This window comes from Canis aureus, chromosome 2, assembly GCF_053574225.1.
Source record: "Canis aureus isolate CA01 chromosome 2, VMU_Caureus_v.1.0, whole genome shotgun sequence".
NCBI lineage: Eukaryota > Metazoa > Chordata > Mammalia > Carnivora > Canidae > Canis > Canis aureus.
The window spans coordinates 24,342,501-24,368,416 of record NC_135612.1 but is presented as its reverse complement, the minus strand read 5'-3'; the positions used below and the strand labels follow the sequence as shown (position 1 = coordinate 24,368,416).

Genomic DNA, 25,916 nt, shown 5'->3' with positions numbered 1-25,916 from the left:
AGGTCTTCTACACAAAGCTTCACCACCACCACGAGTCTTTTACCTTATGTTTACATGTCTCAAGACAATACCCTAAAAATAGAACTGTTAGAACCCATGACAAGGAGGGGTGTCTCAATCGTGTCACGTATACTCTATTTACCAAGGAAGATGCGTGCATAACACACTTTCAAAAGATTGCCAATGTTTTACAAAAATGCAATGTAAGAAGGTCAAAGTATATCGGGCTAACTTTTAGTGTTGGATTTTCACTTACTTTTGAGGAATGCCAGATTAACATAGATATTGCTGTAAGTTCAGTATCAGTGTAATCACAGAACGTGCCAAAAATTTAGTACATTTTCATATCGGGTTATGTCAAAAGACTGTCAACTAAAGTCAAAAGACTGTCAACTAGGAATATTATATGGGATTCAAGAGCAGAATCCGCCCCATAGCAGGGGTGCATACCTGCTGGAATGCAAGCTCCAAAAGGGTAGAAACTACCTCAATATCCTCTGGGACCCACCAGGACCTCAGGGGCATTGGTTCTGCACTGTGCACTGAAGAATGAACGGCAACCCCCACTGTTGTGTAGTACGCAACCTGCACAACCCTATGTTGTAGCCCTTTAGATATTAGACGTACCACACACATATGCACACAACCTATTGAACAAATCATCACATTTCATACTAATGAAGGAAACAATCATCTAATTTTTAAATGATTAATGAAGCAACTGAAAGTGATTCCATGCTGATGTTCCCAAGGTTTAAACCTGAGGACAAAAACCATATTTTATGAGTTTGTGATATTTTATCAAGATACTTGTAGCATCTAGTGAGTTTTCAGTGAGTGTACAATGAATGAAGGAGATGGGTATCTCCGTGGTTCCAAGCACAGCTGAAGCAAGGGCAAGCCGGAGCTAACTAAATTGCTGTGACCCTTGCTAGCCTGCCTCAGCCTCAGCCTGTCATGGGCAAATCTTGCACGTTTGTTGCTGATTTGAAAAACATAATCTCCGGGGATCCCTGGGTGGCGCAGCGGTTTGGCGCCTGCCTTTGGCCCAGGGCGCGATCCTGGAGACCCGGGATTGAATCCCACGTCAGGCTCCCGGTGCATGGAGCCTGCTTCTCCCTCTGCCTGTGTCTCTGCCTCTCTCTCTGTGTGTGACTATCATAAATAAAAAAAAAAAAAAAAAAAAACACATAATCTCCTCTGACATAAAAAGACCGCTGTTGGCCAAGGGCATACATCTGCCTATACCTTTCCACAAGTATTTCCACACATGCTTTTGTAGTCCATTTGTGGGACAACATAAAGCATAAGCATAAAGAATAAAAGGCATTTACACAGGCTCTTGTTGCTAACTGTCCACCTCCTCTAGCCAATCCCAGTGATAGAATATTCTCATGCTGATGGAAAAGGAGAATAGCATAAGCCACTGAAGGCTTAGTGTGAGTGGGTTGATACTTCTTCAGTATTTACCATTTTATTTCTTCACCCTGGAGATTGTCTGAAGTGTTGCTGCCACCCATGGCAGTGTCAAACAAAAATCAGATGTGTAAAATGTAGTCAAATGGAGTGGGGGGAGGACAAAGGAAAGAACAAGACTTAAGGCCAAATTATTGATCTCATTTCCTCCTACCAGTTGCTAATTTAAAATTTACTCAAGGGGGACGCCTGGGTGGCTCAGCGGTTGAGCATCTGCCTTCGGCTCAGGGCGTGATCCTGGGGTCCCTGGATCGAGTCCCATATCTGCCTCTCTCCCTTTCTGTGCCTCTCATGAAAAAATAAAATATTAAAAAAATAATAAAATAAAATTTACTCAAGGATCAGGCCCTTGCATGATTATCTGACCTCAGTCTTAAAAAGGGAAAGGCATGACAGGCAAAACAAAGACACAGCTGCTACCGATGGTGAAAAGGTAGGAGAGGGAACGAGGCAAGAGTGTCTAATATAATCCTCTTAGCAAGGCTTTCTGAACTCTGCTTGGCTCTTCCTACACAGCTTATAGAAACCTCCCTTGGCTGGTAGGAGAGGCAAAGATAGTGAAATCTCCATACTTTAATTCTTATCCGAGTTGATGATGTCAAGAGCAGCAATGAAATGAAAAGGCTCAATATCGTGGTAATTTCTAGCAATGAATTTTGTGGCAACCATGTCACCTCTTCATTCTGCTAATGCTGGCTGAAAATGTTAATACAGCACATCCAGTACCACCACAGACACGTGCCCTACCTCCTATCTCCCACCCCCACCCCAGCCCTTTTAGAGACTCAGCAAGTGAATTTAGGAAAGTCTTTGTATCTACAATGCAGGGCCAAAGGGTGTGAGGAGAGTAGAGCAGGTGGGGTGCAAAGTGACACAAAACAAAAGAAGGTCATTTAAATTTTAGGAAGTTCAAAGCAGGATAAGGCTAATTTTCTCCACATCTGGAAGGGTGTGTTGTTTTCTGTCATTCCTGAATTTCAAGGGAAGAATTTCATTCTGTAAGAATGCCATTGGGGAAAAAAATTAGGTTAAGTTGGCTTTTTGTAAGTTAAGGTGACAGGTATTTAAAAATATACACAAAAGAGGAAATGTACTTAAAAATAATGAAAGGCCTATAACAGAACTTATATAGAAAGGGCAACTGGTTATTTAAAAAAAATTTAAACACAGGAAAAGAGGAAAAGACAATGATCTCATTGAATCATTAACCTCAATGATCTAGTCAAGTGAAAATCAATTTTTAAAAACTGTAAAATTGGCAAATATTTTCTCAGTAAGTAGTGAATGGCCTGAGGATGCATCTGCTGTTTCTCCCAGTGAGAGGAATAGCATGGCCCTCAGTTAAGAAACCCTTGACCACAATTTGCATTTTTAGCGATAGTTTAGGCAGGTCTTTGCAAAATAACTCGTTCAGCAAAAGCATAAATTTCTGTTCAGTCATCTGCATAGACAGAATAAATACCTACTTACTGGTATCGTATTCAAGGCATTTATTCAACAATATTTCAGAGGCAAATATATAAAATGCAATCCGCATCTCCAAATATCTCTCACCATTGTGGAATCCAAACCAGGAATGAGGTCTTTAAATGCCATTGGATTGCATTTGGTGTCATACTAATACTCATTAGTATTACTAATACTAATACTCATTTTCCCAAGTAGAATGCAACTGCCTTGCCCCCGTGTGTTGTCAGTCTTGAATCTCCAGCATGCAAGCTGAAAGAATGCCCTCATACTATTTTGCAACTTATCTGTCACTTTTAATGTTTTAGAACATCCTATTCTTTAATCTGGATAATGGGGGGGAAAAGAAAGTATCAGGAGAATTGATTAACTTTTTATTTTTGTTCTTTCTTGTTACAATATCTAAATTATGGAAATGCATTTACGAGAACATTTCCAGTTACTTCTCTTCAACTGACACATCAAAAAGCTGTTTTTACCCCCCTTGATTTTCATTAAGGTACAAGTACTGGATAGACAAGAATTTCTAAATCACAAAGTAGGTCAAATGGGATGAAGGGAATTTGCTCTCATATCTCTACGTTCTTTCCTTTGTTTCCATTTTTTCTTCTTTCTCTTTTTAGGACACCAGGATGCCTAGGATGCTTTAACTACTCCTAGTTCTACATTTCTAGGCTCTCTCTTCAGACCTGCTGTCTTGACCCAAGTAATAGCTCCTTTCTGACCCTCTCTGCTGTTGAATCCAGCATTTCTTTTTCAGTCTTCTGTTGGTCTTTTGCTTCTCTAACAATACCTTTGATTTTTCTCTTCCATAGTGAACATTTTAGGCAGTGGGAGACATATTTTGCTCAAGAAGTCATCCCAGTGACCACTAAATTACACCATCCACCTTGGCTGCCTGTTCTGAGGCACAGGCTACGTTTATCTCCATGTGGCGGAGTAGTTCCTGCCATTCTTTATTTGGTTCTCTTTCCAAGTTAAACTTTTCAGTATCCACAATGGATCTGGCATGAAATCACTGGCATAATCCCCACTTTAGGAAGCCTTCATTCTCAATTGTAAAATGAAGTTGCTTCAAAATACTACCATAATTGGCAAATCAAATTCTCTCCAATAATTAAATGCACATGAAAAGCAAATGGTTGTTGACCTCTTTTGTGGGCGCCCACGATTGTGGATAATTTCCTGGGATAGTATTTGCCAAATGCAGGCAGCTTTGAGTCTTTTTTTTTTAACTGTGGATAATGGGTATTTGAGGAAAGCTTATTTAAATGGGACGCATTAATATAGATTGGGGAGATAATAACACTGGAAAATGATGCATTCAGAGTATGGTGGACAGAGGCAGAAAACTTCTATCACTTTCTGCTTATGTACAGTGAGAAATAGTTACTAACAATTCCACTAATAAAGCCATAGACTAGGAAAACCAAGCTGAAGGCCGTGGCCATATTCATTTGCCAACCAATGCCCATTTGGCCAATAGCTGATGAAGCTCAGCAGCGCCATGGGGAACTTATTCAGGCTTATGCACAATTCTTCGTACAGATATTGCATTAGTAAAGCCAAAAATGCCATTTGGAATGAGCTTGCCTGGAGGATTTGCAAAGTCTACAATGGCTACATGGTCTACTTTATTTGAATTTTCTCAGTCCATTAGCCAATTATCCCAACTATTAGACCCCTGTTTGTAGAAGACTTTCCCTTTTCATGACAAAATTAATTTGACCATCCTTCCTGTTTGAGGGGGATGGTGAGGAGGGTTTGTAGTCACTGGATTTAGCCAAGGCCCAAACTGAACATTCTGAGCTTAAATGGTGACTGTTTTCATTGTCTGCCTCTTAGGTAGACACAGCCAGCGTAGTAATGAAAACCACAGTTATGGGTATTTGAGTAGTGAAGATTACTAATAATATCAGCCTGTCCTATGTTTCTCTGGAAGGGATAGATGCCTAAATGTTTATTTTTCCAAGCAATAAATGGCTTTCCAACTGAAATACAATTGTTTTTCACTGACCAGCCAAGAAGTGTAAAAATGAGAAAGGAATCTTTGGAAGAATGGAGTGCTGAGAAAAACAACTTCAATACTTTAGTATTTTGCCTAAGGCAGACTGTAACTGTCAGGGGTTGGGGGGTGGGAGATATCTGAGAGCACACAGGGGTGATTTCAGTCTTGAAATTGGAATAAATATGCAGACTAAGACCAAATGATGGACGATTTTTCAGAAGTGGAGGGAGTTCTTTATTTACTACAAGTCCTTATTTTAATTTATCATATACTGACTTTAATACAGAATGTAGTATGTGTATAGGAATCTATTTACATTTAAAAATAAGTAAACCAGGTGATATGGGAAACAAAGGCAAAAGAATAATTAAATTTGCTTATTACCTACAGCCCACTGAAAGGTCCTTGAAACAGGCAGAGTGACATTCCTCTGGGAACTCAAATCTTAATACTTTGCTAAGGGCAAAAAGCAACCTTAGCCTGACCCCCAGGATCCTGTAAATCTACTTTAACATATACAAATTCCTTTGGAGACTTACTTTATCTCTGCACCCCAAGGTATATGTTGGCAATCATCCCCCAAGTATATGGCCCACCAGTATAGATCTTAAAGGTCTCATGACTAAGGTTTTATTAGATGATAATAAATGACTTTTCCCACCAATAGCTAGCCCCCTCAAGGTCTTGGAAATCTTGCTTCCAGAATTCCTTAGAGACTTACTCTATCCCTAACCCTCTCCCAACTTGAAAGTATATAATGGCCACCTTCATGAACCCCAGTGCAGCCCTTTCTGCCCATAGGTCCTGTCCCCATGCTTTAATAAAACTACCATTTTGCCCCAAAGACATCTCAAGAATTCTTTCTTGGCTGTCGGCTCTGAACCCCAATTATCTTCGCTACATCATTTGGCAGCCACAAAGGGACAGTCTTCTCCTCTGGATTGTGAGCTTTGGTGCAGATTTGGTGAGTACTTTCTCTTCTTTTCCTTTACTTTCATTTCAGGGGCTTTGCAAGGAGTATATTGTTTTATTGGAACACTTTCATGTCGATTACTCAGGCTACAGTCCTCTAACCCAAGGCTACTTTATGAGGCAGAGAAAGCTTGCCTTTTGGCTAGAAGTTAGTACCACAGCAGGAACAGTATTAGATCCAGAAGCTTGCTGCCATATTTTTTTTTTCCTGTTCTTATACAAAGCTGTCTGTCTTGGGCACAGGATGACCACCTAAGTCACCAAGCAGCTGCCAATCATAACACTCCCATGAGACCTCATTGGTCCCATATGATCCCCTTCACCTCCCTGGCCTAACTGCTTCTGACCACCAGACTCTGCTCCAAGCTGGCAGAAACCAGTACCTCAATTGAATTAAAAGTCAACCAGGGACATTTCCTGGAGAAGATGGCTGTAAAGACTACATGTGTTGAAATATCTCTTAGATCATGACGGACTTCTATCTTTACTGTTTTTCATCAGTGTCCTCTACTAACTCCTTAAGCTACAAAATTGGTAATTTCCCCTTGTAAAACTTTTCTAGTATTCTCTGTGAGTTAAAAATGGCAGGCAAGCTCAAATAAGGCATGACTCACAGGGCAGGGCGATAGCACGCCCTTTAAGGGCATGGGGTGCACAGTGTTATATTTCCTAAGCACCCATCTGTAGCCTAGGATGCAATGGAGAAGTGGGGGCAGACTAACATCCCTTCTACAGGGCCTTTAATGGCAGGAATGCCTTCATGGTAAGGCAGGATGGTGATCAATAGCGATTTTTGCTACAGGGATGCCTCCGATCGCTTTTGACACCTGGAATCTCTGACATATCCTGTATGCGATGACACCCAGGAGTCAGGGGTGGGGATTTTTGGTAATGGACTTTCTCTACTTTTCTAGGAGTATGGCTTCAGTAGGCTTCTTCAGTCCCCAAGGACTCTCCCTGGGGATGCCCTTTAATCACTGGAAACAATTCAAATTGCAAACTTTAGGAAATGACTGATCTCCTCTAACACTGCATGGCCTCAGTGGGATCTGTCAGTTTGATCTCTGCTTCAGGAAACAGGGAAGAAAATGTTTGGTCAGTAACCAGATTAGTCAACTCCCTCCTGATATACTGGATGATAATGATCTCAATAGGCCTCCTCTCGATAGAACCCAGGTTGGAAGAAACACCGGTCATCTGAAATGAAGGGAACACGGACTCTCTCTCACTGTTCTTCCTCCTGATAGACGTGGGGACTTCTCCCTCATTTCCCATGTTAATGGTTATATTTGGAGCCAACTGTGGTTAGTCTACCTCGGGACTGGGACTTCAAGGAATATTCCCAAGCAGCTGACGACATTCCCTTTGTTCTGGGGACGTTCCCTGTCATCTCCAGCCTGACACGGACTGCATATTTCCACATTGGTGGAAACAAGCATGGCATCTGCTCACCTGTCTCAGCTGACAGGTTTAGAACCAGGAAACTTCTTCCTCTGCCACCGGGCAGCAATCTGCCTCCTGCCTCCCCCTGCTTCCCCTCCTGTTTTGCACCATCTTGGGTGTGATGCGGCCTGCATACATCACCCACTTCTGATTTCCCCACTGGTGGCCCAGGTAAAAATTTACAATTGACAACTCGATTGAGGTTTTTTTTTTTTTTTTTTTTTTAAAGATGTTATTTATTTGAGAGAGAGTAAGCAAGAGAGAGAGCACCAGCGGGGACAGAGGCAGAAGGAGAAGGAGAAGCAGACTTCCTGCTTCCAAGCCACCACAGGGCTTGATCCCAGGACTCTGAGATCATGACCTGAGCCAAGGCAGACACTTACCTGACTGTGTCACCCAGGTGCCCCCAAATTGATTGACTTTTAAGTGACCCCAGGTAAAACAGAATTCAGTATCTAAAGTCATTTAAGTTCATTGGTTTAATAAAAATAGACATGTTTTCAGGGTTATCAGCATTAAATATGAAGTTTTTATTCTATCTAGGTTTGTTGAAGGTCAAATAAACTTGTGTTACCTCTGTTGCAAATTGTTAGCAAAAAGATGACTTAAAATGATGGCTATTCTTGTCTGTCTCAAAGTTTTCATGAGGAATTGTTAAGATAGCTTTCAAAGTCTTTGGTAACCTGAAACTTTAAAGTTTGCTTGGATAATAAATGGGATTGAATTCTTTGGACATCTAGGTCTTTTCCAAATAGGGTAAAGTGCTAAGGCATTGATTACTGGACAGAGGTTTGTGTTTTTTTATTTTCCTTTTGCAAAGAAACTAAGGCTATTTGGGTCTCTTGGTAAACATGCTTTGTACTTCACTGATTCATAAATTTGCCATCTAAAGAGTTCTGGTGTAGTAGTTCACAATTGGTTACTATTTAGTCTTCACTGGTGACTAAGGTTTCTATGAGTACAAAATTTTGCTAAATGTGATTAAGATGGATGGAGATAAGGGAAGCAAGTCTGTATCTTAGAAAGATCTAAGGAATGGAGATACATTTTTATTGAAGGTAAAAGAAAATAATTTTGTCCTAAATGAGACTGGTTGTTTGGAGAAAAGTGGGTTGGTACAAACTCTGAATACAAAGGAAAGTTGTAGAAGGTTTGTGAAGGGAAATCTTTTGAAAGATATTTTATGTATGGACAGAATGGGCTAAGTTTGAAAATGAATGGATTTTAAAAGTACACTGACATAAGATGGAAAGTCTGCTTTCTCTCTGGTAAAAAGACCAAGTTTTCGTGAATTGCTGTCATAAATAGTTTACACAAACACACACACAATTAATTAAACTCGACTAATTCTAAGCCCAAATATATACACATCTTTAAAAAAGTTGTTTTTCTTCCATTGGAGTTTTGAAGAATTTTCCCCTCTTAAAAGTTAGAGATATGAAATTCTATATTAATAAACAAAACCCACAAAATTGCAATTTATTCTTCCTCTGCTTCAAAGTTAAAGAACTAATACTACTTTAAATATAAAGTAGTATTAGTTTGCTATTTTCTTCAAAGAGCTTTTTTTTTTTTTTTTTTTTAAAAGACCACCCAGTAGTTTGAACTAATTGAAGAGGCAATCTTCAGCTTACTTAAAAAGAAAGACTGCATGGGACACATTCCTGGCACTAGTTCTCTGTATATCTATTTGGATATAATGCAAAGGACAATCATGTTGAAAATGCATTGCTCTTTTCTTTTTACCCTTAAAAACTCAAAGCAGAGTTAAGAATCTCTGATACTTTTTTTCAGAGAAATTGTTTCATAATTTGAGGTTTAGAAATGCCAGGAATAAACGAGCCACCCAAGGAGATCATAAAAGCCAAAGTCACAGATGTAGAAACAGGTTTTCAGTAGTGTGATGAATCTGAGTTTGGGGAAAGTGCAAGATGTTATTCAAAGTAGAGTTATTTAGGCCATGGAATTCTCATTAGCTGTTTGGTCATGAGAGAAACATCTGTAAATGGGAACTAAAAGGTTTTATGAAAAAATAGTGAGAGAACACGTTGGAACCTAGAATAAGAAAAATGTTGAATAATTTATATTTAGAGACAAGTTAATATTATTTTCTCAAGTACTATTGTAGCATTTAGGGTTTTTAGATATGAGTTTTATATATCTAAGGAGCCACATATCTTTTTTTAAAAACTTTTTTCCCCATTTTTCTCTCTTAAATGATGATATTTGTGTGCCTTTGATTATCTTGTCTCTGGGAAAATGTATCTGATATAATTTGGATGTTGGTAAAAAAGTTGAAAACTATATCATTATTTGTTAGCTATTCAAGCATGTTAATGTGATTAATTACCAAATAAATTTTAACTTTAGTACTATCCTATCTAGTTTATTAAAGTAAGTCACATATTTTTATTATTACAAATTTCTATGTATATGTGTATTAGTTTAGAAGAACTACAATAATGAAGAAGAGCAAAAAGGTGAAAATAAAACCATATAGAACTTCTTCTTCTGATTAAGATGGAGTAAGAGGGACAAGATTTACCCTCTTGTCTAAAATAAGTAAAAGGAAAATGGACAAAACATCAAAAAAAAAAAAACAAACCCAGCACTCAAAGTATTGAGGTGAGCTGTGTGATTGTCTCATGTTATTGCCTAAAGGAAGTTTCTATGCTTCAGTGCAGGATAATGGAATCTACACCTATGCCATTGGAAAGCTTGAGTTGAGCAGATGGAGCCCAGTGTTCTAGAAATCCAAGGAAGCCAGAGATCACAGGTCAGAAGTATGGAGAGGAAAGAAGAGAGGAGAGAAGAGGAAAGAAGAGGTAAGAAGAAGGGAGGAAAGGAGGAGCGAGGAGAAGAGTGGCTCAAAGAAAGAATTTAAGTAATCTCTATACCCAACCCAGGGCTTAAACTCCAACCCCTAGATCAAGAGTCACATGCTCTACCGACTAAATCATCCAGGCACACTGAAAACTTTTTTGTTGTTAAAATTGATCCAAAAAAGGAAAAAAGGGACAGGAGAGGAAATGAAAAATGGAAGAAGCAAATAGAAAAATTAGCAAACTGATAGGTTCATAATCAATCACATCAATATTTATGTTAAGTGTAAATGACCCAAGAAAAACTATTAAAAGGCAGAGATTGTCTATTGAAAGAATTTAAAAGAGAGATTTAACCATATATTGCCTAAAAGGTACTCATTTAAATGAAAAAACAAAATATATTAAAAATTAGAGTATGGAAAAGTTATATAACATGCTAATGCTGATAAAAAGGAACCTGGGGAAACTACATTAAAATCAAACAAAGTAGCTTTCAGAACAAAAAGTATCAGCGAAGAAAAGAGGATAATCTCAAAATGATAACGTATTAAAATCATTAGTAAGATATTACTGTCTCAAAAATGTAGGCCCCTAATAAGAGTTTCAAAATACATGAAGATTTTAACATGATACAACTGTAAGGAGAGATTAGAATATCTCTTTATCAAAAATTTATAGAATAAGTAGTTAGAAAAATCAGTAAATATGTAGAAGACTGGGACACCCTAAATCAATCTGATCTCATTGCTATGTATACAACATTCTTTCAAGAACAGCAGAATATACATTCCTTTCGGGTGTAGACCAGGCATCTACCAGGATTCTTTTTTTTTTTTTTTTTTTAATATTTTTTTTTCAATTTTTATTTATTTATGATAGTCACAGAGAGAGAGAGAGGCAGAGACACAGGCCGAGGGAGAAGCAGGCTCCATGCACCGGGAGCCCAATGTGGGATTCAATCCCGGGTCTCCAGGATCGCGCCCTGGGCCAAAGGCAGGCGCCAAACCGCTGCGCCACCCAGGGATCCCTTTTTTTTTTTTTTTTTTAATATTTTTTTTTCACATCTACCAGGATTCTACAAGATATTACATTCTAGGCCATAAAATAATCCTTAGTGAATGTAGAAAGATCCAACTCATGTAAATATACTCTATGACCATAGCAGAATTAAGTTAGAAATCAATGGCAAAAGAATAGTTAGATACATAGATCAATAGAACAGGAGAGAGAGCCCAGAAATAAACCTTAACTTTTACGGTTAATTAATCTACAACAAATGAGGCAAGAATATATAATGGAGAAAAGACATTCTTTTCAATTAAAGCTATTGGGAAAACTGGACAGCTACATGCAAAGAAAGGATAAAAGAAAGAAACAAACAAACTGGATCACTTTCTGACACCACACACAAAAATTTGAGTAAATTCATTCAAAATGAATTAATGACCTGTTAGACCTGAAAACATAAAATTCCGAAAAGAGAGTATAGGCAGCAATCTCTTGGACATTGCCCTTAGCAACATATTTATGAATATATCTCCTCAGTGAAGGGAAACAATAGCAAAAACAAATTATTGGGACTGCATCAAAATTAAAAGCTTTTGCAGCAAAAGAAATCACCAACAAATTGAAAAGGTAACCTACTGAATGGGCAGAGATATTTGCAAATGATATGTCTGATAAGGGGTTAATATCTAAAACAGATAAAGACTTATACAATACAACACCAAAACCCCAAATCATATGATTAAAAAAATGGGAGATGATCTGAATAGACATTTTTCCAAAGAAGACATACAGGTGCTCAGCATCACACACCATCAGGGAAATGCAAACCAAAACCACAATGCGATACCACCTCAGGATGGCCAGTCTCAGAAAGACTAGAAATAAGTTTCCAGTCAGGATGACTAGTCAGGATGACCAGTCTCAGAAAGACCAGAAATAAGTTTCCCCAAGGATGTAGAGAAAAGGGAACCCTTGTGCACTGTTGGTGGTAAAGTAAATTGGTGCATCCGCTATGGAAAATAGTATGGAGACTCCTCCAAAAGTTAAAAATAAAACCACTGTATGATCCAGTAATTCCACTAGTGGGTATTTACCCAAAGAAAACAATAATACTAACTCAAAACGATGTATGTAGCACTATGTATTGCAGCATTATTTATAATAGACAAGTTATTTGTTGCATACCTATCCAAAGGTTTTAGCCAAATACAAATGCTCTTTTTATTTTTACTGAAATAAAACCAAATTATATGGTGTTTCAGAAAGTGATTTTTAAAATTGAATATATTATGGGCATCTTTCCATTTCATTAAATCTTCTTTTACATGGATGCCAAAATTTATGTGTATAAAATGTATATGCCAAAAATATTTTAAGCGATAACCTATTTTTGGATATTTAAGTGTATCTTTATTGTTTTTCTCATAAAACATTGCAATAATATAACTATAAAACAATTTTTAGCAATCTAAATTTATTTTCTCGATTCTGCAATGTGAGATTACTAAATTAAAGATATACATCTACAAAGTTGTGCCATCATTACCACTATCTAATTCTGGAACATTTCATTACTCCTAAAAGGAACCTTATACCCATGATGATCACTCTCCATTCTCTGACAACCACAAATCTATTTTCTGTCTGTATGAATTACCTATTCTAGACATTTCATATAAATGGAATAATATAGCAGGTGGTCCTTTTATGACTGGCTTCCTTCATTTAGCATCATGTTTTCAAGGTTCATCCATTCTGTAACATGTGTAAGTACTTCATTCTTTTTAATAATATTTTTCATGAATATATCACATTTTGCTTATCCATTTAGAAGTTGATAGATATTAAGGTTATTTTTTTTACTTTTTGCCTCTGATGAATAATGCTGATGTGAACTAGTAGTGGAATGGCTCTTCATCCACTTTATGTTCCTACAAACAATGCATGAGGGTTCAATTTCTCCCTGTCCTCACCAGGACATGTTTTAATCAAACAAATTATTGTCTGTCTGGCATCTCATTTTGTTTTTGTTTTTAAAGATTTTATTTATTTATTTGAGAGACAGCATGTGCATAGGGGAGGGGTAGAGGAATTAGGGAGAGGAAGAGGGAGAGGAAGATGGAAAGAATCCCAAGCAGACTCCATACTGAGCCCTCTGGGACATGGAGTTTGACCCTGAGATCATGACCTGACCTGAAACCAAGAGCTGGCTGCCCAACTGACTGAGACACCAGGTGCCCCTCATTTTGGTTTTTATTTGCATTTTCCCAGTGATTAATGACGTTGACCAACTTTTCATGTGTTTATTGCTCAGTTGTATATCTTCTTGGGAGAAATATCTATTCTAGTTCATTTCCCATTTTTTAATTAAGTTGTCTTTTTATTGTTGAGTGGTAAGTGTTCTTTATACATTCTAGATACTAGACACTTAATAGATATATGATTTGCAAAAAATTTTTCCAATGTACGTGTTGTCTTTTCATTTTCTTGACATTGTCCTTTGGAGCACAAAGATTTTAATTTTGATGAAGCCTAATTTATTTATTTTTTTCTTTGGTTGCTTTGCTTTTACTGTCATATCTCAAAAACCATTGCCTAATCCAAAGTCATGAATATCCATTCCTCTGTTGTTTTCTATGAATTTTAGCTCTTAAATTTAGGTATTTGATGGTTTGAGGTAGAGGTCCAATTTAATTCTTCTGTCTGTGGCTGTTTAGTTGTCCCAGCATCATTTGTTGAAAAGAGTATACTTTCTCCATTGAATTCTCTTGGCAGTCTTGTTTTAACTATGCTATTGATTTTTCAAAACTTTCTGCATATTAAGGTACTGCTCTTTTTGTCTTCAGTGCATATTGAAAACATTTGCCTTCATTTTGATTTTTAGTATTTTTTTATGAACAGAATTATAAACATTCATGTTAACTAAGTATTTTCCTCAATGATTTCTTTCTACCAGTATTGGACAAATATTTACTTACATGTCCCCCAGCAGTAGTTTATGAAAATAATATAAAAAGTCATCAACCTTTTATTATTTTATATGGTACTTTATATATATTTTCTTGGTGGATTCTCAAAACTACAAACACTGTGAGGCAAATACTATTAATCATTCTATTTTAAAATGGATAATGAAGCTCAAGACTTGTGTAATTTGCACAAGGCATGCAGCAGCTGGTACATAGTAAAATGTGAGTTGGGATTTAAATCCAGGTCTACCTGAATCCATAGTACAAGTTCCAAAATAACTGAAATAACTTAAATTTGAACTTCATCAGCATGGATATATAAGTTTCCCCAAAACTATTCTAACTTTTCTAATCCACGATGTTAAATTTTATTCAAGGATCAGAATCTTTTGATTAAATGAAAATACTTTAGTACAGAATATGGTATTTCAATTTTTAAAAACACATTAAATTAATTCCCATGTAATATGTCGGATAAGAAAAATCAAATTCACTGTTGTGTATAAATTATCATTAATGATTAAAAATTAGAATGGTAAGTCAATAAAATATAAACTTTGTCAGAATATATAAAATAAAGTTGAGGTTTTGAAATAGTTCAAGTAGTAAGTTATCAAGGCCCAGGACGCCTTTTTTTACTTCAAAGGGAAATCCTATGGGCTGTGTAGAAAGAACCATGAAGTAACTAAACAAATGTAAAACACTCAGTGTGATGTAGCTAACCATCAAGAAACTACTGAAAGAGTTTTTTGTTTGTTCTTGGGGTTGGGGGGTTTTGGGTAGAATTATTCCTCTCTTCTTATTTCCTTCCATCCTGCCCCTTAAAATAAGCTTCCAATCCCTGTTACACTTTTTATCTCAGTCAACAAGCAAAGGCTTTACAGCATCCAAACATAAAGATCTGGTCTTATAAATGAAGATATAGTTTGTTTTTAAGTCCCTTCCCATTTCAGTTTGGTATTTAACCAGTTAGCAATCTGCCAAGAGCAGAGAATCTTGAAGGAGATTATTCTTTATCAAATGTGTCCAAAATATTTTAGGTGACTCTATATGATGATTACGGTCATTAGGGTAACATATGTAGAGCCTAGTCATGCTAAATGAGACTCCTCTGGTTGTCCTTAAGGAGCAAATCTATAGTTCAAATTGTAAATTATCAAGGTCCAGGATGCCTTTGTTTTACTTCAAGAGAAATCCTATGGGCTTCTCGTGTAGAAAGTTGCTCTGGTCCAGAACAGTCATCATTAATCAAAGGATTGTAAGCATTACACAGAGCACAATTGCAATTATCAAAATCTCAACTTCACTGGCAGTCAATACACTGTAAGACATTTTGTGTATGCTTAAATAATTTTCAATTGTGTATCAGGGCACAGATAGTCCATTCAAACTTGAATTTCCTATAGTGTTCACCCATGTACCAAAAATTTGGATTTGCAATTCATGATACATAAATGAAATGTGTAAACAAAGAGAGAACTGATTCTTGATATATTTAATAGGAAATCAGTCCTGTTCAATAATTTAGGATAATAGGCTTAATTAACATCCAGTTAAAATGTTGATAATAACAGGAGCATAATTCAATCTACACGTCTACTTTAACATTAAGAGCAGAACACTGGAATCCCTTCCGTTGGTAGGTTACAAACATACTTTATTTAAAACTATAGTTATTGAGGTGCCTGGGTGGCCTACTGACTTGGCATCTGACTCTTGATTTTGGCTCAGGTCATGATCTCAGGGTCTTGAGATAAAGTCCATGTAGGGCTCCACACTGGGGGTGAAGCCTGTTTAAGATTCTTTCTCCCTCCCCAACTGCCCTCCTCTCTCTCTTCTTCTCAAAATTTTTTTTTAAAAAAATAAGAAAATAAAATAAAACCATACTGATCTACTGTTATACTGCATAGAGATGAGGAGTTTTAAAAATTGGGAACCTTGGCATTCTAGGTACTGCAGATGTCTCAACTTTGAATGACCTCCTCTCTTATCAGTTTGAAGTGGCAGTTGCTAGCCTAGAGCATGGAATAATTGGTATGTAGGAGTCATAGATTGTCTACTTCTTATCCATAGTATGGATATTTCCCTGCTGGTGCAGGCAAAGAGGAATGAGGGGAGGCACTGTTTTTTTTTGTTTTTGTTTTTGTTTTTGTTTTTGTTTTTGTTTTCCCACAGAATGTGTAATGCAAATGAAGATCACATTTTGCTTTATACCAATTATAGTAAATCAGTATTTTCCTTTTAAGTTTAGATCTCAAACTCTTTGAACTATTTTGGTTTACCTTTGGGCAATTAATACATTACCACTAATGGTAACTATTATACCAAGCTAGGTTTTAATTTTTGATATGGCCTAACATTTCACAGATGCACATATTTAAATGATGATGCATTGCTCTTCTCATTCTGCTATCTCAAGATTAATTTGAAATAGTAACAATATGTAATGAGATAAAGTCACAATAAAGGAGTGCAGATGATCAATGCCTTCTATTTTGAAAATAAAGGTTTTCAACTCTGCACTGACATTTATTTTCCATTTCTCTGGTACACCAGCTATTTGTTTAATAAAAGGAGACCTTTCCAGTGACAAGGACATTATCTTATTCATTTCTATAATTCTGTGAGCACTATCAATCAGGAGGTTTGCTTTCAAGTCATGTTAATATAAATTAGGTTTTTCCTTTTAGTCATAAGAGTTTCAAGACTCAAAGCCTATACATGAGCTGGAAAGCTAATGCCAGAGAGTAATTGCAATGTGACTTGGAAGCTAGAAGAAAGAAAACGATCTGCAGAGTTTGGAAAGATGTGCCCCAAATAACAAACTTTCATAGAACAAAACATACTATTTTGCATTTAGAAGTAAATTGCCCAAATATGATGTAGGAAGACAGTAAACTTATTCAAGGTAGCCTCACAGGACAGAACTAGAACAAATGGATGACAGTGAATGAAGTCCATTTTGCACAGCGTCAGGGAGAACTTTCTGGTAAGTCCTCTAATAGGGTGATGAGTTGCCCTGCAAAAGACAAAGCACTTTCTGCCACTGCAGGTGTTGAAGTAGATCAACGAGTTATAACACACATGGGATTCCTGCAGTGGGTGGAACATTGGAACAGATCAGGTCTCCTGGACTCTGATTCAAATCTAAACTGTGAGGTCAAAACTCTTATGAACATCAGGTGGATAAAATGATCTACTAACAAGGGGGCTCTAAATTAGTGTAAGACATATCAATGAATTACAGCATAAAAAAAGTGTGCTAAGGGGAATAACGATGGTGCAAAGAAAACACTAACGGTGGACCTCGCAAAAAGTGACTTATTTTGGTGAGCAGTACAATGCAAGGTTCTCCAGAGGAAGCGTTTTCTATTAATGATCCTGGCAGGAGCCGTAGTGCAGGTGGGAGGGATCAAATGTAAGGGATGCCACAAATGAGCAAAAAATTAGAGTAGAACTGTGTAAATGTTTGGAAGAGACAAGTGATATTCTGAAGACTTTAATTATCATCATCTTTGTGATATATTTGCATTTACTTTACTTACCAAGACCTGAATTTTGGTGCCTCAAAGAGTCATGACATTGTAAAAATCCTGTATAAATCATAAACTTTGCAATCATCACATTGATTTCTTCTTTGTAGTTTAAAATGACATTCGATAGTGATAAATTACAAAGTTAGGAAGCTTCTTCCCTCACAAGGAAAATAAAATAAAATAAAAGTAATGTTTAAAGTCCCATACTTAGTTTGAGTTTGCTCACAAGATTCACTGGGCCTGTGCTTCAGTTCAAGTAACTGTAAAATGCATGTGGCCATTTGTTTTTAACATCACTCTATTTATTGAGGTCCATCTTTCAGTTATTCTCTCGAGAATTTTTTCTGGGTAACTGATATCTGCACTGTCCACTTCTTCAACAGCGGGGCATCCCAGATAATGAAAATAAATACATCGAGAACATTAGATAGTGATACAGATGGCTCTGAACCTCCCAAACTGTTGTCCAGAATTTTCCCTAGACAGCAGTAGGACCACACAACATCTGAAAACCGAGCGCAGGAACTGAGCCAGCACTAAAATGTGTCAATCCAGCTCCTTCTGGGAACCAGGGACACTGACATCCCTGAGGGCTGGAAGACTGGGCTCTCTCAGAGAAAGTAGGCCAACCAGATAAGAGCTACCCAGAATACGGTCCGGCTCACCTGCTGACTTGGGGCATTTTCTCATGTGGAAGGAAAAGCAAAATTTCGAGCTGGCTAATTTTGCTATCTGTTCGTCTACCTGAAGACCTTTGTTTCCAGAAGCTCTTAGTAGTCTCTCTTTGCTTTCATCAGCAGTTTTTCTGTGCCATGCCTGGGTGTAGGTATTTTCTTTTTATTTTGGCATTTACCCTGTTGTGGCTTTGTAGTGTTTGAAGCTGTGACCTGGACAGTCACAAGCTATTATTTCTAAAAAATTGCTTCTGCCCCATTTGCAGTTTCTTCTTCTGAGATTCTGATGTCCATATCCCATAGATCTTTTACCCCCTCTCCCCGTGCACCCTGCACCCCGCACCTCAGTACCTTCCTCCCTTTTTCTCTTAGGTTTCACTCTGATTTTTCTTGTTGCTGTTGTTGTTGCTTTTCAGACCTATTTTCCATTTACTAATGATCTCTTCAAGTGTCTTGACTTTTTATAAACTCATGTATCGAGTTCTTAGTTTTAGTTATTACAGTTTCTTACCTTTAGAATTTCCATTTGAATCCTTTTTTTTTTTTTTGGTAGTTTCCAGTTCTTTGGTAAAATTCTCTTAGAGTCTAATTTCTTAAACATATTACTCCCATGAAATCTGTATCTGGTAACTCTGATACTTAGATCTCCTACTGATCTGTTTCTATTTTCTGTTTCATTATCTTGATTTTTTTTTTGTTTTTGTTTTTTTTGTTCGTTTGTGTGTTTCTTTGGGTCCTTTGGTCCTGTCAGCTGGTATGCTGGCTAATTTTAGTTGAGGAGAGTGAAGCTGGAAAGGTAAGCTGCAGCTGGTCACTGAGAACCTTGAAAATGAAATTAAATAATTTGGACTTAATTTTCACAGCAATAGAAAGGTGTTGCAGGGCTTAAGAAGGCAACCGTTTTCAGATTTGTACTTGAGAAGCATTACTCTAGCCTCAATGTGGGGAATGCATTAGAATGCAGGGAGTGGGAGAAACCAGTAGGTAACATCTGCAGGAATTTGGGCAAGACAGGATGCTCATAGATGCCAAGAGAAATAGAAAAGAATATATACATTTAAGAGATACATATGGGATACAATCAATCAACACAGTGACTCCTGTCTTTCATATTTTGGAAAGAGTGGAGAAAAATGGTATCATTTACCACACTAGATGAAATTGGGAGCAGTTCAAGTTCAGGAGAAAGAGAACATATTGAGAACAAATCATTGGTGACCCCAATGAGCAGCGTTCCATTGGAGTAGTTGAGTTGAGGGAGAAAGCACATTGCCGTGAGTTGAGGAGTGGATGGGGTGAAGAGGTAGAGAGTGAGCACAGGTAATTCATGAAGTTTGGCTCTGATGGGAAGGAGAAAGACTGACAGATTGTATGTGAAACTAGGGAGAGTTATATATCTTTAAGACAAAAGACTCTGACCATGATTAAATACCATTAGGAAGAAATAACCAGAGCGGGAGAGGCTGAAGATATGAGAGAAAAAGCTTTATTAGTCCTTCTCAGGACTATCCCTGAGAAGACTCTGGAGGACATGGCACCTGAAGCTCGGCGTGCAGTGTCGGCCTTAGACTCTCAGAGCTAAAGGATACTTTTTTCTCCTAATAGGAAAAAAAAAAGAAAATATGGGGGTGCTGGTGGTCAAGGACTCATTTTGGTGGCAGGATGGTGACTGAATTCTTTGTAAGTGGCTTCTGTTTTCAGTATGAGATAGGGAGGCTTGGACATCTGCTACAGGGGACTCAAGAAACTAAAAACTTTTAAGAATTTGGGTAGAACTGCCACACAGCACCAAAGATCTAGCTGCAGTCAGATATGATGAATTTATACAGTGGCCCCATTCTGCAGGGTGTTACGAGTTGTTCCTTGCAGTTCCCAGCAATTGAGAGCAAGTGTGGAAGAAGTAGTGGGGCAGTTAGGTTTTCCTGAAAAAGGATTTTTGGCTGGTGGGATGGCTGGTGGGGCTCTCTGCAGAAAACAGGACAAAGAGTGAGAACATTGGCAAGCTGATGGACCCTGGAGGAGAAAGTAAAATAAAAGGTAGAAGGATGAGAGGTAGAAGGATGAGAGGACATCAGGGACGGAGGTTCCAGGTCATTTTTTTTAAGATTTTATTTATTTATTCATGAGACACACACACACACACACACAGAGAGAGAGAGAGAGAGAGAGAGAGGCAGAGACACAGGCAGAGGGAGAAGCAGGCTCCATGCAGGGAGCCCAATTGGAACTCGATCCCAGGACTCCAGAATCATGCCCTGGGTGGAAGGCAGGGGCCAAACTGCTGAGCTACCCAGGGATCCCCAGGTCATTTTTTTTTAAAGATTTTATTTATTTCTTCATGAGAGACACACAGAAAGAGGCAGAGACACAGGCAGAGGGAGAAGCAGGCTCCCTGCGGGGGAGCCCAATGCAGGACACGATCCCAGGACCCCGGGATCACACCCTGAGCCAAAGGCAGATGCTCAATCACTGAGCCACCCAGGTGCCTGTTTCCAGGTCATTTTGATGGTCATTTGATGGACTCCATAAGTCCAAGTATTCTAGTTTGGATGACTGGGATTATGATGATTTTTAACTTATATAAGACAACCAGTTTGCTTAAGAGAGTCTTGGTTTATACCACTTTGCTGGAATAATTAGTAGGGTGTCCCATTTAACTTTCAAAGTGTTCTGGTTTAGCTAATAAATTATATGGCCTTGGTATCTATATGGAGATGGCATGGACCAGGCTTGATAGAAGAAAGATGATGAGTTCAACTGTGGACACGTTAAGTTCGAGTAGTTTATGGGAAATTCGGGTTGAAAGGTCAAGTAAACTTAACAGACACATGCAGATACAACCTAAATTCAGTCATAAAACATAAAACAGTACCAAATGACTTATAATTTACCATCTTAGGAATCATTTACTAATTTGCAGACAATACATTAAACTTCTAGAAAATGTTCACATTAAATACTCAAGAGCCCTTTCTAAGTATAAATTATATGGCCATTCTTTGATAGAATGAAAAATATTAATCACCTGAGGAATAATTTTAACATTGAGCAAATGGTCAATCTGGGAAAACATGTCAATGGACTGGTTAAGTTGAATCATACCTCAAAACATCACAAGGTGGCAGCACAACTACAATACGACATAATTAAGGGAAAAGCTTCCTTTCAGATATTTCTGCAGTCAGAATATTTGGGAATTTATACCCATTGTACATGTATGCATGAATATAGGCTTTTTTAATTTAAAAATAATTGCTTCTTTTTTATTATTGCCCACTTGAAAAAGTGAAAATTAAAAAGTTTTATTTTTTAACATGTACGTTATTTTAAAACATTTTAGATAGACTAAAACACAGGATCACTAATATACATTTACGGCATTCCTAATATGGTCATTAGTGTATAGGTGATATATATATAAAACACCATAGTTACAAATGTTTTGTAAATTGCATCGATTGGTGTATTGTAGATAGTTTTATTTCGATTATCTTTTTAATACATTTAACTAGTGAAGATGGATTCAGTAACTTCATTTGTTGACTTTTTGAAGGCGAATGTTCAGAAGTCTCACGGAGAAATTCTTGTTTGCCATATTCTAGTAAAAGTAATTTTAGTGTAGGCTAGGGTTATCCAGCTTAGCCAATAAAAATTACAGGACACCCAGCTAAACTTCGGGTGAATAACAAATAATCTCACTAGCGTAAGTATGTACCATGAAGTATCTGAGATATACTTGTAGTAAATATTATTCAATTATCCTTTGGATTTTATATGGCAATCATAGTATGGAGGGTAGAGAGGAGAACTGGGGAGAAAAAGGAAGTTGCTGGGAAAACCAGAGAAACCCAGGATTTTGGACTCCAAATCTGCTCTAAGGTTTAGAGGTCTTCAAGATCAAGGCACTAGGAAAAGAATTATAAGTGGACCTGAACTAGGCTGCATTCTGTGGCGAACTCATTTGTATGCTAAGCTAAACAACGTGGGCTCAGGTTAATCAAGTACTCTGGTGAATTACCATCTACACCACACATTGATTACTGATTTTTAAACAACAAAATGCAACAACATATATTTAAAGCTGGCTTGGTATTGGACAAAATTGAATAAATAACTACAATTCAGACATTTTGGGGTCTTACCCAGGTTCAGAGTTATCATTATGAAAATCTGTCATTAGAGTATCAAGGCTCGGAAATGCCACTTTAATTTCATTTAATTCAACAAACATGTCTGGCACCTTCTATATGCAGAGGACTACGACTGCGATAGAAAGATTAATAACACACTGGTGTTATCCAACTCAGTGGACATTTATAGTTGATAAAATAAAAGTAAAGATCAAGTACAAACAATGGCAAAACTCATTTTTATCGATTTTTTTTCCTGGATTTCAGTTCATGGTCAGCTGTTTTCCCCTTTGTTCTTTCCTGGGATGATTTCCCTCTTCCATATGATTTTCAACAACCATTTTAATAGCAAAGACTTCCGAATGTCTCTTTTTATCCACGACTTCTCCCCTGTGCTGAAGATTATATGCATTCAACTCACATGGGTCCTTGACTGTCCCATCGGTCCTTCCTAAATTAGATTCACTATATTTACCCAGAAACTTTTATTTTTCCTTCATTTCAGTCTTAGAGTCACATCTCTCTTTGTGTTATTGTCTATCCTTGAAACACTCACACTATTCTTGACTTCTCTCTTTCATCCAATAAATGTGTCCTTATTAGATGATGCCTACAGTGTTCCAAGCCTCTCTCAAGTCATGTCCAGCCTCTAGTCTTCTTTTCCTTAAACGTAAAGATTTATTGAAATTATCAATTCTATTTACATTATTCATTTTTTTCACCAATTATTATTATTTAAGTCTGGGAAGATTTCATGCATTTAGCAACACTGAAAAATCAGAAGACTAAACAGGAAACAAAGGCTGAGTGAGGGAATGGCCTGAGGTTGGAAAGTGTTCAGACATCTGGAATATAGGCACTGGGGATAAAAGGCCAGGAGACCCAGAAAGCCCCACATTCTACCCTGTACTGGGCACTGACAACAACAGTAAGCATTTGTAGGGCACCAACTGAGTGTCTAGCATCTTGATATCCTTGCTAGGTGAATAATGCAGACCCATGATCCTTCTCCTCCTGGTACCAGGAAAGAAGCGGAAGGAAAGTATCTAATTTTTTTTTTTTTTTTTTTTTTAGTTTTATTTATTTATGATAGTCACAGAGAGAGAGAGAGAGAGAGGCAGAGACATAGGCAGAGGGAGAAGCAGGCTCCATGCACCGGGAGCCTGATGTGGGATTCGATCCCGGGTCTCCAGGATCGCGCCCTGGGCCAAAGGCAGGCGCCAAACCGCTGCGCCACCCAGGGATCCCCCGAAAGTATCTAAATCTGGGTTATCAGTCCTGGCAATTTGAAAGGTGGTGAGAACATCTTTATATAAGAACAGATCAGTATCTTACTGGAGTACTAGACTGTGGTGGTACAATCAAGGGGATGTAATCAATGAGAACATAAATCTGAAACTAATAAAATGTGGCTATCATTATACCGTTAATTAAGCATAAAATAGGAAGGAATTTACATAAAGGACTCTGATTAGCATTCCTTATATAAAGGCAAGGCAAAGCTTCACTTTTTGCCCCTGCAGTTACTTTACCAGAACCTATAATCAATATCAATGTCAAAATTGCTCTATAACTAATTGTAGTGAACTATCTGAGCATTTATTTTAAAAGATGTTGACTTTGACCCATATTTGCAACATGATGGCTCATTCCTACACTTGCCCTATGCAGATGTCATCTTCTTCCCTCAGCCTCTTCATGTAGAGGAGTCCTTGGACCAAATATGTGCATTGCTGTTGCTCACTCCCTCTAGACCTGGACATTGAGGGTGGCCTAAGGGATCAAACGGTAGGACCTAAGGAGCTCTGGGCGTTACACCTGTCCAGGGGCAGCAACCCAAGCATGGCAATGAAGGGCTGAGAGGACTGAGAGCAAGTTTTGGCAAAGTAAATGGATGGGTTCAAAAGGATGGGCTTTGGATGCCCCTCCTGGTGGGAGGGAGGAAACTTGGTTCAGGCAAAAGCTCCGGGAGAGGGTGAAAGGACAGGTTGATCAGGCTCAGCTGAAAGGAGCCACTCATTAATAGGACCCAAGGTCCTTTGAGTTTCTAGAAATGAGCCTCCAGGGAGTCCTTCCAGCCTCACATATGGAGTGGGGTAACTGAGAGATTGAAGACCTTGGAGGACTCAATCAGCTTAATTACACCCTTTGGTGGAAGGATAGGAAGGCCCCCAAATGTTTGAAATTCTTTTTACAGAAAACAAAACATTTACTTTAGAGACATAAAAGGCTTGAAATGTAAATGCATGAGTGAAACTCATTCACACTGAAGTGTAATCAGTCAGTCAAGAAATCAATAAACCAGAGAAGTATCAGATCCTCCAGGGTGGGGGGTAGAGCGCAGGAGCCTCACTTTATGAGATAGAGGCAGGGTGGAAGGTTTGAATAAAGGCAAAGCAAAGAGCCCCAGGAGACTATGAAGGCAAACTTCACCTACGTGGCAAATTTGACTAGTGATTCACGATGTGCATCCATCTGTCTTCTCCATCAGCTTGTGAACTCCTTGAGCCAATTACTCTGCAACACCTAGCATGGTGCCTGGTGCAAATGGTAGGCACTAAATCATTCTGTGTTCAATCTGAATTTTAGATGCAAACTGGCAGACAGCAACTGTGTGCAAATGAATTTTTGCTTTTCCTGTCCATCCAAGCAGACAGATTATTGGAAGCCTCACCCTCCTGGAGTTCTGCAGTGTCAGAGCTGCCCTCCCAGGCCCATCTGTGCCCACACAACCAAAACCCAAAGCTCTTATCCACTCAGCTAGAGACCAAACAAGGAAAATGATTTTAAAGATGCATGCTCAAAATTCTCTTAATACAGAAACCAGGAGGCTAGAACTTTTTGTGTGTTTCTGTTACTCTGTGTACCTCAGGGTCTTGCAGCATTTTACATTCATATCAATCAACTTCGACTTTCTGATTTTTTCTTTTTTAATTTTATTTATTCATTCGTTTGACACAGAGAGCCCTCTGTCAAGCAGGGGAGCATCGGAGGAAAAGGGAGACGCAGGCTCCCCGCTGAGCAGAGAGCCTGACCCAGGGATCCATCTCAGGACCCGGGGATCATGACCTGAGTCAAAGGCAGATGCTCAACCCACTGAGTCACCCAGGAGCCCTGACTTTATGATTTTTTTAGAATGAATTTTCATGGCATAAAGTGAGGGTCCCAGCACATTGTGCTAGTGCTAGCGTGGTGCCTGGCAAATAGCAAGTATTTAATTTTTTGTTGAATGAGCAAATGAATGCATGAATGATCAAGAGAGGTGATCCCCAATTCAAAATAAGAGAGCCAACAAGAGAAAAATTCACACAGTATAAGTGGAGGAGACTAATCCAAGATACTATTTATGAAACTTTACGATAAGCTTGGGAAAATCCAGATTTACCATAAAAATAATTTGAATTTTTT

The 25,916-nt window shown here is 38.0% G+C and overlaps 1 protein-coding gene and 1 long non-coding RNA gene across 3 annotated transcripts in view; one reads left to right on the top strand and one right to left on the bottom strand.

Annotated features, from left to right (window-relative positions):
* Window positions 1-25,916, bottom strand: part of HAPLN1 (hyaluronan and proteoglycan link protein 1) — a 77,263-nt gene that overhangs the window by 45,876 nt on the left and 5,471 nt on the right. The window lies entirely within an intron of this gene.
* The window catches only part of LOC144294310 (uncharacterized), a 36,815-nt gene that overhangs the window by 7,869 nt on the left and 3,030 nt on the right, over window positions 1-25,916 (top strand). The window contains exon 2 of the long non-coding RNA XR_013361732.1: window positions 10,046-10,191. This is a non-coding gene — a long non-coding RNA (uncharacterized LOC144294310). The remainder of the gene's footprint in view (window positions 1-10,045; window positions 10,192-25,916) is intronic.